We start from the raw sequence: 9567 nt of genomic DNA on the forward strand, positions 1-9567 counted from the left end.
CCTCCCTCCATTTCCTCTCGACTTGCCAGTCAATCCTGGGGCTTGAGCTACTGGTGCTCCAACACACAAGGGTCCCACTCCGAGCCTGCCTGCCTGCCTGCCTGCCTGCCTATGCATGGGCCCCATACTCCAACGAGGCACATCATCATCCCCACCCCACCCCTTCTCTGAAAAGAAGGCAGTCTCTCTAGGGGCCAGCCAGCCTGGGCCTGAAAGAGAAGGACATAAGGCCAGTTTTCTCAGTCAGTCAGTGCGCGGTTTTTTTTTTCATGCATTTCATGAGAGAAAACTGCAATTCACAAAACCACCACTAGATGGCGCGACAAGGTGGATGGGGCGGTGGGAGGGGCAAAACACGGGTCGGGTCAGTCACTCACTCAGTCAGTCAGTCCTCACCTACCCGGTAGTGGGTAGTGAGATTTCTGACATACATATACATATAGGTTGTTATAATTCATTATTATCGTCATTTGCTTTTCCTTTTTCCTTTTGGCCAGTCCTGGGGCTTGGGCTCCGGGCCTGAGCACTGTCCCTGAGTTTCTTTATGCTCAAGGTCACTGCTCTACCACTCGAGCCCCTTCTGGCTTGTTCTGTTTAGGTGGTACTGAGGAATTGAACCCAGGGCTTCAAGCACGCTAAGACACATTCCCAGCCCAGTCCACCTCTGGGATTTTTTTTTTTCCTGTCACCATAATGAGTCTGCACCGGGTTCTGCCCACCCAGAACCAGAGGTACAGTACTGTCCTCTGCGAGCTCGTGCTCTTGCATGACACGGTAGTACTAATTCAGCCCCGAGGAAATCTTCACTAGGGCATTTTCCCCTAAGTCCACCTCCACTTCTGGCGTTTTGGGTGACCCATCGAGATGAAGAGTCTCAAATGGACTTTCCTGCCCGGGCTGGCTATGAACCACTATCCTCAGGTCTCAGCCCCCTCGCTCAGCACCTCAGACGGATGATGGGCAGTGAGCCACTGCTGCCACCGGCACCACCCGGCCGATGAGCCTTTGCCTGGGGTTTTTCTTTACCGACCGGCCGAAAGGTTTTGTGCCCTACCTGTCTTATGGATAAGTTTGCTCTGTTTTCGGTCTTATTTTTGTCCTCATGGATATCCTTCTTTCCCAAGCAAAAGGGGCCTCGGCTCGGGGAGAGAGTCAATTCCTGAGGCCAGACAATCCATAGGAGGAACTTTCTGCCACAGTGTGGTGTGGTGTGGTGTGGTGTGGTGTGGTGTGGTGTGGTGTGGTGTGGTGTGGCAGCTCAGATATCACAAGGACTGCCATCTTGTGTGCAGGATACCCGGGGAGGGGAACTGCGGGGTGGGGGTGAGCAGAGGCATTTTCTCCTTCCAGAAACCAGATGATGATTGAATAAAATTAGCCATCCATCCTTGAGACATTCTCAAGGAGGTGGGCTGGGAATGTGTCTGGGTAGACAGCTTCCCCTAAAAACTCGGGCCTAAATGGCGGCGGCAGCGGCATCCATCTTGTTCACAGACTGAGTGTCCACGTTGAAAATGAGAGTCTCTTCTGGGACGCTGGTTCCTGCTCCCTCCTTCCTTCTTCCAAGGAAGAAGTTGCCGCCGGCGGGTGGGTTCCAGGCTGGCAAGCAGAGTAAGCAGAGCCCCGCTGGAGTCCACAAGGAAAAGCAAGACAGAGGGGAGGCGGGGAGGGGGGACACAGAGACGGACAGGAGACAGAGAGGCAGAGAGAAAGAGACAGAGACAGAGACAGAGAGAGACAGAGACCCAGCGACCGACGGAAAGACACACAGGGGAAGAGATGGAGGGGGAGCGAGAGATCCACAAGTCCAACTAGGTCCCCTGAACGAATCATCGACAAACAGACAGACACACTGACAGACAGACAGACAGACACACTGACAGACAGACAGAGAGACAGACAGACAGACAGACAGACACACACACACACACACACACACACACACACACAGAGGCAGACAGAGGGAGAAATGGGGAGGGGGGTGAGAGATCCACAAGTCCAACTAGGTCCCCTGAACTAATCATCGACAGACAGACAGACACACTGACAGACAGACAGACAGACGGACACACACACACACACACACACAGGCAGACAAGAGGGAGATGGAGAGATGGAGGGGGAGCGAGAGATCCACAAATCTAACTACACCACCTGAATAATCAGACAGACAGACAGACAGACAGACACACACACACACACACACACACACACACACACACACACACACACCACACCGACACACAGGCAGACAGAGGGAGAGATGGGGAGTATAACTAGATCACCTGAATCAACAAACAGGAACAGGCACACATGCCCCCACCACACACACACACAGGCAAAGACAAGAGACCAACACACAGACAGGCAGAGAGGGGGAGACATGGAGGGGGAGCCCTAGAGACCCATCAGTGTGACTGACTAGATCACCTGAATAAATTTATTCCTTCCCTGCCCTGCCCTCATGTATTAAGGTAGACGATTGGTATGGAGTTCTTCTTGTCACCAAACACAGGTGAGGGCTAGTGACTTTTTACCCTTCCATGTAGGGACTCTTCCCTTAGAACCCTTGATTTTGATCATTGAATAAGAATTTCTGGAGGAGTCACTCTGGTGGAGTTTTATGGAGTAAGCAATCAGGCAACCAGGCAACCAGACAACCAGACAACCCGACCAAAAAAAAAAAAAAAAGGCAGACACAGACAGACAGACAGAGAGACCCACACAGCTCCTGACTTCATGGGTGTTTTCAGGGTTAAAGTGGGGGGTCGGGGGGAATGTGGCAACTGAATTATGCACAGATAGTTGTTTTATCTTTGCTCCAATCTCAACTGTAGATGTTTGGGGTATTTCTTTACAGATAAGAAAAACAGATCATTAACGCTTGTTTTCTTTCTTTCTTTCTTTCTTTCTTTCTTTCTTTCTTTCTTTCTTTCTTTCTTTCTTTCTTTCTTTCTTTCTTTCTTTCTTTCTTTCTTTCTTTCTTTCTTTCTTTCTTTCTTTCTTTCTTTGTGTTTCCCCCGTCTCCTTTGTCTCTTTTTTATGGGGGGGCAATCCTGGGACTTGAAGTCAAGGCACTGTCACTCAGCCACTCAGCTTTTTTGGCTCAAGTCTAGCAGTCTATCACTTGAACCAGAGCTCCACTTTTGGCTTTACCTGTCTATGTACTATGTACGTGGCCTGTGTGTGTGTGTGTGTGTGTGTGTAATATATATTATATATATTCATTTTATACATAGACGTATATATGTATAAACACACATCTATTCGTTTATTTATACACATGTGTATATATACATGCACACATATATTTATACACATATGTGTATATATACATGCACACATATATTTATACACATACATATATACTGTGATACACACGAACGCACGCACGCGCGCACACACACACACACACACACAAACACATTCCCTTATTATTTTCATGATTTTTTTTTGGTTTTGTTTTTGTTTTGTTTTTTGTTTTGGTTTTTCCCGGGACGTGGGTCTTGAACCCTGGCTGGGCCTGGACACTGTCCCCCAACTCTTCAGCTCAAGCCTAGGGCTCTACTACTTGAGCCACAGTACAACTTCCGGTTTTCTGAGTGGCTTATTGGAGATAAGAGTCTCACGGTCTTTCGTGCCCAGGCTGGCTTTGAACCGAGATCTTCAGATCTCAGCTTCCGAAGCAGCTAGGATTACAGGCGCGAGCCACCAGCGCCCAGCTATTTTCATGTTTTTTTGTGTGTGTGTCGGGTGTGAGGCTTGAACTCTGGGGCTGGGTGCTGTCTCTCTCTCTCTCTGTGCTCTTCACCTTCCCAGCCCTCCCCCACTTGTTTTGCCAGTCTAGGGGCTGGCAACAGAAGAAGAAAGAGAGATTGAGTAAAATTAACCACCCATCCTTCAGCCATCCTCCTTGAGACATTCTCAATGAAGTGGGCTGGGAATGTGTCTGGGTGGTAGAGAGCTTCCCTAAAAACTCGGGCCTAAATGGCAGCAGCGGCATCCATCTTGTTTACAGACCGAGTGTCCACGAGCTCATGTGGGCTTTCATGTTCTCTGTGGGTTGACAGGGCCGGCGGGCGGGCAAGCGGATGAGCGAGCGGGGTGTGCAATTCATTGGAGATAAGACACCGGCTCCTGCTCCCTCCTTCCTTCGGGGAAACCAAGGAAGAAGTTGCCGCTGGCGGGTGGGTTCCAGGCTGGCAAGCAGAGTAAGCAGAGCCCTGCTGGGACGGAAATACATTTCTTCCTGGAGTCCACAACAAAAAGCAAGGGGGGGGTGGAGGGGAGAGGACAGAGAGACAGAGAGGAGAGACAGACAGACAGAGACAAAGAGAGACAGACACACAGACAGAGACAGAGACCCAGAGACCGACAGAAAGACACACAGGGAAAGAGCTGGAGGGGGAACGAGAGATCCAAAAGTCCAACTAGATTCCCCTGAATCAACAAACAGACGGACGGACGGACGGACACACACACACACACACACACACACACACACACACACACATGGAGATGGACACACAAACACACACACACACACACACACGGAGACAGACACACGAGGAGACAGACCAACAGAGGGACACATGGAGGGGGAGCCCTAGAGACCCATTAGTGTGACTGACTAGATCACCTGAATAAATTATTCCTTCCCTGCCCTGCCCTCATGTATTAAGGTAGACTATTGGTATGGAGTTCTTCTTGTCACCAAACACAGGTGAGGGCTAGTGACTTTTTACCCTTCCATGTACGGACTCTTCTCTTAGGACTCTTGATCTTGATTTCGATCATTGAATAAGAATTTCTGGAGGAATCAGAAAGAATGACATTTCCCCATTTGTTAGGAAATGGAAAGACTTGGAAAAAATTATATTAAGTGAAGTAAGCCAGGCACAAAGAAACATAGGTCCCATGGTTTCCCTTATTTGCAATATCTAGTTATGTATGAGTCAAGCGGAAAAGGTCAGATAATGTGATGTCAGGAAAACGAACCCTTGAATATGTATTTTAATGTTTTTTTTCTTTCATGCATGTGTTTCTAACGCATTTATAGGATTGTTTCTTTGTTGCTTTGTATGTCTCCCCCCCAAAGTGTAACCCCCGCTTTCACTATATTTGATGTCAGTGTAACTTGTGGGGGAGATGGGGACAAACAAGTAGTTTAAGGATTCAGGTGGACCTGTTGCAACAATGAGAAGTACAAAATGTCGTGTCAAAAACGAGCTTTACGGTGTCGGGGGGGGGTGAGGGGGGGAAGGATTGGGTTGGGGGAAGGGGGGAGGCTGGGAAGGGAGATGAAGGGTAAACAAAGGAGGAGGCTGCAATGCTTGGTAGGAAATGTGTGCATTATCCTGCCCATGTAGTTGTAACCCCTCTGTACAGTATGTTCTCAAATAAAATAAAATAAAATTTAAAAAAAAATAAAACAAAAAAACAAAACAAACACCACAAGCAGACCAGGGATTCTACCAAGCGACTGGTTATGGACACAGGGGAGATACAGGATCTTCCCATCCACCCACAAAGAAAAAAATCAAGGTGTAAGGTCTGAACAGGGACACCTCTCTCCTTCTTGGCTAAGTTTCTGCCCATTATCTGTTACCTAGGTAACAGTCAGTCCTGGAAGCAGTCACCTTCCCCTCCTGGTAGGTCCCACCCTGGGCCACCTCTGGTCACATGCCTCCCATCTGACCTTAGAAGGGTCCCAGACCATGAGATCACATCTGGATTCAGTGTGTCCACACCTATTCCTGACCCTGACCTAGATAAATTCTGGCCCAGAGTGGGTCGTGCTCCCTTTCCGTTTCAGCCATGCTTCTCCATATGCATTTCAGGGGCAGCAGTTCTGTAAATAAACATCTTTTCCTGCCCGAATAGCGCATGGTGTTCTCTTCATTGGTTACCTAAGGAAACCTACCTATTTAATATACCTTACATACAGTGCCGTCAGTCAGATGAGGTTTTTGAGTTGGAAATGTTAGAATTTCCTAACCACCCCTTTTCTGCTAAAGGTAGAGCTGTGGCTCAAATGAAAGACTGCCAACCTTCAGCAAAAAAAGAAAAGCAAAAGAACCTAGGCTCTGACTTTAAGTCCTAGTACTAGCACACAGATACTATATATATACTATATGCATACATATATACATATATGTGTGTTAATATGTAAATTATATATGTATGCATATATAGTTATATAATAAATTATTTGCAAGTGTCAATTATATACAAGCAAGCATTTAGTCTTGCTCTTAAAAACAGAATCATATACAATTATGAACTTCTGTGATTTATAAGAGCTGACATAGATAGAAATGTAAACGACCAGACTAGGAAATTAGTAGAATGATTTTTGTTATAGAATAGACTGTATGCACAAGATTAGGAAAATGGTACTATGTCATATCCCAAAACATTGAAAGCAAAAGCATAATAGTACAAGAAATCACATTTAGACATGGACTATGCCACTCAGACAGGTAGATCAGGAAAATATGATAGCTATATGCATATAAATATGCATATATGTGTATGTACATGCACAGTGGAATTTTATTTATCCATTAGAAAGAATGATAATGCATCATTTGCAAAGAAAGAAAAGAAATTGGGGGAAATCATGTTAAGTGAAATAAGGGAAGAAAGTCAAACCCAGGGAGATAGGTTTTCTGTTATATAGGAAGGTAGACATGATCTGGATCAATACAATATGAAGAACTTAGGGTGGAATCCAAGTATAAACCTAGGTATGAACTGAAATATGGTTGGTTTACAGAAGAATTCAAATAATGTAAATCCTTAGACTAGCTAACTCACATTCTAACAAAATAAACACCAGAAATCAAGTACTCAGAGGTAGGACTGGGATCAAGGTAGGGAGAAATAGATATATGAAGCAATAAAGTGGGGAGAAATGCAGTGATCTAACTTAATGCATATCCTACCAAAATGAAGAAATTGAGGAAAAGGTGGTAGTGAAAGCACTGGGGAAAATTATGAAAGAGTTGACATTGATCAAGATCCAGTGTACTCATGTACACTGTTCTTACGTATTGAATGTCAACTCCTATGTACAAGTGAAAATCAAAATAAAATTTAAAAACCCAGTACTTGGTTTGCTCATGGGAATATTAAAGTAATGGTGGTTCTCTGCATAACTAACCAAGAATGGAGTTCAAGAAAATAAATAGCAGAAAGGGAAATTATGTTCAGCTGGGGAAGAGGTTTAAGAGGGGGTAGATTAATGAAAAGAGGAAGGGATGGCAAATACAATCATTCTATTAATGATACATAGGTAAAAATGGAACCAGGTAACTTGGAGGATGGGTAGGATTGGGAAAGATGGCGTAGATCAATTTAATACTAATCAAGATGCATTACACTAATAAACTCGTTGAATTGAAACCTCTTTGCACAACAACTTCATGAAAAATACAAATGAATAAAAACAAAAACAAGGATTAAATTTGTACTTCATTTTTTGTAGTACAAGTAATATATAATAAGCTATAGTTTGTACAAAATGCAAAATTAATAAGCTACATGACAAAATAGGAAACTGGAAATGTGGGTAACATTGCCTTTGGAAATAATTCTAATTTGGAAATAATTCTAATTCTGAGGCCCAGGTGGAGGCCCTTCACCAGATCCTCTAAGCTATACTGGGAGTTAGCTCGGACTCCAGGCCATCCTCACATTTCTCCAGCTCTCTCATGAACCAAAAGGCCACAAAAGTTGACTTGAGAAACAAGGAGAAATGAAAGTAGCAGAAGAAACATTGGCTGGTGAAGCAATTAGAAACTTTGGATGAAAATGAGCTCAGAATATCTCCTAGGACCACTCATATCATTTGGGAGTCACATCATAAAATTAGGGAATAAATGTAATGAATTACTACCTAAATTAGTAACTTCATTGCTCTTACCTCAAGTGTTCTGTCAAAAGATAGGTGTACTACCTCTATATTGATGAGGAAAAGAGAGCACATTCTTTCGTCACAAATTTCTACTGAGTATCTTCATCCAAAGTAGAGATTGTTCTTACTCTCTACTTCTCTGTTACTTTCCTTTGCTGGTTCTAGCAATAACATTTGAAAGTGTTAACATCTTCAAACATAATTACATTTTATTTTAATCCATTTGTTATCAAATAAAACAAATTTTGGGGAAAATCTGTCTATGGTATATTTTCTTCCATGCCATATTTATTTGATGATATTAAGAATTATTTTTTATAGTTTCATTTTTAAAATTTGAGCAAAATGTTTTGTTAAATTAGTTGCACATTTTTCCTATTTTTCCATCTCTGTATATGGTAAGATATATCTTGACAACACCTCATATGTTTTCTTCATCTACTTTCCTCCTTTCCTAAACACAGATACATTGTGCATCTTCACAGATTCACATAAGCTATTTTGGCGATATTCTCTCTCCTTCACATTTCTGATCCTCCAGTGAATTCTTGCTATTACATATACTCAAGACAGATCCTGTTCTATCTTCTCATAAATATTTTAATGGTATTTTATGTTTTGGAATGTGTTTCATCAGTGTACATCAAATATGCATATGCTTCAGTCGAGTTGATCATACAGATGAATCTGTTTTTCTAACCTCCATCCATCTTCTATCATTCAACAGCTTTTGATGAATCTCATTTTATATCTCTTTATTCAACTTTTCAAGATAATTTGTTATTAAGCTTCTAACATTGTCTTTCCCCCAATTGTTGCCTTCTTAAAAATTGCTTCAAATTAGAACTATATATGATTGTCCTGTATGTGTTCACTGATATATTTAAAATTCAGTCTACCATCCACATATTATAGGATATCTTTAACCTTTGTAACTGCTCTGAAAATCATTATGGAGGTTCCCCATGAAAGCAAAAACTCAAAGCCATAAAACCCAGTGAAATTTTGGATATACACAAATATTTTGAAATGAAATAGTAGATGCATTCATTTCTCATATATCCCAGTGTATGTTTATAGCTATGAATATCACATTTTCTTTATTCCCTCTTTCTGGTGCACCTAGGTTGACTGTAGAGCTTGATTGCTATGAATACTCCTGCCATTAACATGGATATTCATGTTGAATTATATTCCTTCAATATGTATCCAAGTTGTTGTAAAGGTCATTAAAATGTCCGTTGGCATTTTCTAAACTTCCATTCTGAGCTCCATATGGGTTGCACTAGTTTATAATGCCACACAACTAAATATAGTTCCTGATATATTTCAACCTCTCCAGCATTTGCTTTTGTTTGTTTGAGTTGTGATAAGTATTCTGATGTGTAAGATGGAATCTCAGTGACTTTTTGATATATATTTCCTTTGTGGATAAGAATTTCAAATATTTCATTTATTTATTAAACATTTACATTTGTACTTCATTCCTAATCAGTGTCTTTTTTTTTTTTGGTCGGTCGTGGGGCTTGAACTCTAGGCCTGGGCGCTGTCCCTCAGCTCTTCAGCTCAAGGTGAGCGCTCTACCACTTGAGCTACAGCGCCACTTCCGGTTTTCTGGTGGTTTATTGGAGATAGGAGTCTCACGGTCT

This window comes from Dipodomys spectabilis, unplaced genomic scaffold (genome assembly GCF_019054845.1).
Source record: "Dipodomys spectabilis isolate Male_0828 unplaced genomic scaffold, ASM1905484v1 ptg000557l, whole genome shotgun sequence".
NCBI classification, from domain to species: Eukaryota; Metazoa; Chordata; class Mammalia; order Rodentia; family Heteromyidae; genus Dipodomys; species Dipodomys spectabilis.